Source organism: Marmota flaviventris, chromosome 8, assembly GCF_047511675.1.
Source record: "Marmota flaviventris isolate mMarFla1 chromosome 8, mMarFla1.hap1, whole genome shotgun sequence".
Lineage (NCBI taxonomy): Eukaryota > Metazoa > Chordata > Mammalia > Rodentia > Sciuridae > Marmota > Marmota flaviventris.
Genome location: NC_092505.1, coordinates 115,040,155 through 115,045,477, shown reverse-complemented (window position 1 = coordinate 115,045,477; position 5,323 = coordinate 115,040,155).

Genomic DNA, 5,323 nt, shown 5'->3' with positions numbered 1-5,323 from the left:
TGGTTGTGCTCTGTCCTCTGGAAGACCTAGATGGCTCTCTGCAGCAAAGAACCACTGGCCAGAGAAACAAACTCAGCTGAGAGGTTTTGACAGCCAAGCATCCTAGGCCCTGGAGGACTAGGTCTCAGCCTTGAAGTAAGGGTCTGGGCAGAGCTCCCTGGTGTCCTTCTCAGGGGGAAGGAGTGCTTGGCACCTTCCTCCCTCCTTCTCTTCCCATTCCTATTCCCCCTGCTCCTCCTGGGCTCCTCCTTAAGCACAAACTGCATCCATGCTATATACCACCTTGGCAAAACAAAGCTTACCTTCGTAAGGAATTCATTCAGAAGCACTTTTTCTGTTTCATTCAAGAAGGACAAAAGGGCTGAAACTTCTTGGAGCGCAAGGTCCTCTTTATAATTTTTCCTCTCACCCTCCATACTTCTCACCTCCATCCTGGATGCCCACAGAAGCCCCAAGTGCCCTCTTAAGCAGCTTAACTTGGCTTTTGCTCGATTCTTCTCTGAAACTTAAAAACCAGGCCGTCCACGAGAAAACACAGGACACAGGGTACAATAGAAAGCAGTTGAAACTAAAAGAGGTGGAGTGGTTTTCCTGTTTCCTACAGACTCAAGAAACAAAAGAAGGAGGAGGAAGAGGAGGAGGAGGGGGAAGAGGAGGAGAAGACAAGGAAGGAGGAAGAAGAGGAGGAGGAAAGGAAGGAGGAAGAGGAGGGGGAGGGGGGAAGGAAAGGAGAGGGGAGGGGGATTCTAATGATCTCAGTCCAATCCCTGGCCTTCATTCCTGCAGCCTTTGTCCCCACATTCCCAACCCTCTTCACCAGCCAAAATGGCAGGACTTGGCTAACTTCTTACTTAAGGTATAATTTACCTTCATAAGTCTCCACCCCTCATTCCTTATCAAATTAGGCTTTCTTCTGAAAGGCTCTAAAAAAAAATGTTTTACACATTATAAGTTTTAGGAAAGGAAAAGGACATGGTCTTCACCAACCCCCACCCCCACACCGCCATCCCTGGCCCCACCATTCTGGAGCTCCAAAAGGTGAACTAAGCCCAAGACTGAGTCTTTGTGTTTTAACACAGGACCCCACCCCACAAAGACTGGAGGTGGAATCACAACTCCTAAAAATCAGACAAGGGAGAAAGATTTGGAGCCAAAGATATTTCTAGGGCTCTGAAACTCACATTGTACTCCAGCCCTGAGAATAGCAAAGGCAATTAGAAGAAATGACAGTGACCCGCGGGGATATGGCCAAGGGGAAAAGGGGAAGGTGGGTTTGCAGGTGATTAGGAGAGAGCCTGGGATTTCATGTATGAGCTGCTCTGATAAGCTGAATCCAGCTCAGTAGCAGCTTGTTCTTTTCAGTTCTTCATAGTGATAACTTCCATAGCCCCAGGGATCACACCTCCCAGCCAGAGGGACACTGAGCCTGTAATGCAAAGGACCTGTGGCAGGAGGAAGTCACCCCCTCTTTGGCACTGTGCTGCTAGAACACTGCTCCCCATAGTCCTAAAGCATTATGTCACTTCACCTGGAAATAGATGTGGGTGAGAACCTGACCGGTGGATCTGGGGTGGGGCTTTAGAGGCTATGTGGCCCAGTGGTTCCTCTCAACTCTGCTACTTGGTCCCCGCTTTGAGTAATGAGATCTGGTACCTGAGGTCAGACTTCAAGCCAGAGTTGGAACTCACATCTTCCCCTTCCAGGCAGGTCAGATGGAGAGCTCCCTCCCTCTTGTTACACACTCACCTAGGAAGCATTTCCTAGATGGGAGAGTTGTACTAAAATAAAATGTGGGGAGCTTCCGCTCAAAACATGACTTGTATTATTTTTGGCTTAGTAGCTATTTTCAAAATATCAGTTAAGCTGCTCGAGAGCAATAACAGAAATTCAAAACACTAAAAGCATTCAAACCAGAAAGTACTTCCAAGCCACAAGCCAAGGTTACCACCGCTATTCTAGCACTGGTTCTAGGATTTTTCTGATCGTTCAGAGTCAGCAGACACCCCTGACGTGTCCATGTTCTTGCCCTTGCCTTTTAATTTGGTATTTGCTTGGAGACACAAGTCGCAATTTCTTGCCCGTTTAAATGAAATTGCTGAGGCTTGGAGTAGATTCTAAAATTCGGTGGGTACAGCCATCTCTGGCAGACTACATTTAAAGATGGATGGAGAGGGCTGTTCTCTCTCTTTCAGGGTTTTATCTTCTCTCGAATGCATATGGACGCACAGCAAGCAAACAGCGATACCACACTTCCCTGGTCATTGAACATCCTGCAGTGTACTCCTTAATTAAAACCAGCATCGCCAAGATGATTGCTTAAGTACCCAAAACCTGGCCGCTTAATGGCCAATCAGAGAACTACATGATCATTAAATCCATTTGGAACCACTCTCTTCTTCTCTTTCTCTCTCTCTCTTTTTTTTCCCCCTGAGGTGAATACAATTAAGCTCTAAATATTCTTATTGTTTTCCTTCAAGTGTATTTTTTTTAAATACTGCTTCCTTTTTTTATCATCACAACTTCCGTTTCACTTTCTCCATCAGAAATTAACCCTCTAATAGTTCATTAGGATTCTTTTAAGCTGGAATTGACATCGATGCTGGGGATTAAGGAATAATTTGAGTGAGCGACACATAGGGGGTTGCCTAGTAACACAGGCTTATCTGTACAAAGCCATAAATTGCAAAATTTCATAGCAGCATAAAAACTTTTACTGGCACTTAAGCATATTTTGCCCTGATTGAAGCGGAATTCATGCAACAATTACAACCACACGACAAAAGAGGGTAATGATTAGCCTTCAAGAGCTGCTGTTATTTCTGACAGTTCCAAAGCTGTTTGTGTTTGTTTCAGGAAAGAAAGCATTCAATCCTTTATGGACCAGCCTCACAGAAAAGGCAGAATCAAGCCTGTTAATTAGCCAGTGCCAGCTCTTTAACTACAGCTCCCAATGAAGAATAGAAGAGTTATGTAATAATTTATAATTGTAATTAATTTGTGTCAACCAAACCAGCACTGAGTGTACCCATACAGGCTTCAGAGGGCAGCCCTCCTATTATGTAACATAATGACAGAAACTCAAACCCAGAAAGGGCACAAATGTGCCTGCGGCTGTCATCAAGAGAAGTGAACTTCATGAAGATGAAAGTCAAAAGACAAGAAGGTTATTTTTAGTCATTGTAACAAATATCTTAAGGGGCAGTCTCTTTCCTAATTAAATTATTTTTATCTGTAGGAAAGTACATAAAATTGCATGTATTCATGAGATACCACATGATGTTTCAATACATTGTGCAATGTGTAAATCAGGTTAAATTTATGCTTTCAAACATTTTATCAATTATTTGTGGTAAAAGATTCCAAAAATCCTTTCTTCTAGTTTTTTTAAACGCATAGTCTATTATTGTTACATAGATTCATGTTACTATACAATAGCACACTAGAGCTCCTTGTACACCCCATCTAACTGTAACTTGATACCAATTGTTCAACTGGAAACTGTCTCAAGATATTGTCAATATCTATAGTTATTGAAGTAAAAATTACAAAATGTTGTTAAAGTGTCCAGGGGAAGTTATATTCATATTGAATTCAAGATGTCTTGTTCTGCGTTAAGCCATAGCAAGTCCAAATAAAATATAGATTTGTGAAAGGTATCATTCATCATCACACCCTAATACACTCATGCACACGTGTGCACACACACATACACACACACACACACACAAACTCAGATAAAAACAATTAAGTGTTTCACTGAAAGGAGACTGGGAGATTTCTTTTTCTCTGACAAACATGTACTTCTATGAATAAATTCACCAATGTAAAGGGATTCATGCCAGAGCTCAAGAAAATTGAGAAGCAGATGCTTTGATCCTTTCATAAACTTTTCATTCTTCTGGTTCTGGCTTGAATAAAAATGCTTCTGAAATTTAATAGGTAATGCAGGCATGAAAAAATGGCCTGTGAACAGCACAGGAAGAGCTCTGGACTCAGGCTTAGTCCTTCCATCAGTATTGTGGCTGAGCTTCCTGGTGGACATTTCGATAAATCCTAATTTACTTTCTTTTGAGCCTCAGAATGTCAAACTTCTAGTCTGATTTCTCAGCATCCCCCCCAGCCCGAACAGAGCTGCAGCAAGAGACTTGCAAAGATCCAGATGCCACCAGAGGAAATGGAACAAGATGTACTGAAAGCAGAAGGGAGCATACCTAAAAACAATAAAAACTGATAAGGAAATCCACCTAATCCAAAGATCCCAGACCCTGGAAAGACAATCTACACACCCATGCCAATAACACCTGGAATGCATAGAAAGGGTCCAAAAGTCTGATGAGCCCTTTAGTGGCAGTGGGTCCATGAGAAAGTGTCTTAACCCTCCTGAGTCTCAGTTCCCTCTTCCATCAAATTAGGAGATTGGATCTGATGAGCTCTGAAATCCTTTGCCGCTCCAAGATGCTATAAGTAAATCCTTCCACTGCTCTATGAGAAAGTCCCCATGGCTTCCTACTTGGGCATCCTACGGTAAGCAGCAACTAGGGAGACAGCCATCAGAGCTGTGCCAGTAGAGGTAGCCATAAGCCGAGACGGTCAAGGAGTGGTGTACCTAGCAAACGTGTGACTTCACATTGCAAAAGGAGACCTGTGTGCTTACTGCGCCCAGTGCTCAGCAAACGGCACTGGAGAGAATCACCTCTCGCTGTTGTTCCTCCATTACACACAAACATCCACATGTGTTTCCCCCTTCACCCTCCCTTGTAGAGTGAGCTGTGATTGAGTGCCCATGATGAGAACTGAAACACTAACTTAGCAAATAGCAGGACAAGCCAGGCATGATGGCACACACCTGTAATCTCAGCAACTCGGGAGGCTGAGGCAGGAGGATCACAATTTCCAGGCCAACCTCAGCAATTTAGCAAGATCCTAAGCAACTTAGTGAGACCCTGGGCTAGAACTGTGGCTCAGTGCTAAAGTGTCCCAGGGTTCCATTCCTAGTATTGGGGAAAAAAAAAATAGCAGTACATTTTCTTGATTCTGTATAGATTTATAGTAACACTTTAGTCACTAATTATTTCTAATTATATTTTAAAGTTGGTCAACTTCAATATTTTGAAAATAAGTTGACACTTGCCAATTAACTCCCAATGAAAAGTGAAGCATGTTTTTCTACACTGTGTTGGAAAGCAATGTGAACTTCAAGTTCTTGACTGAAATGTATTAGGTGGATCGTGAATATTTCATGTTTTATTAAAACTAATTCATTCTGCCAAGAAGCTAAAGAACATGTACTCAATTCTTCCCTGAAGATCAAAGAAGCACACTG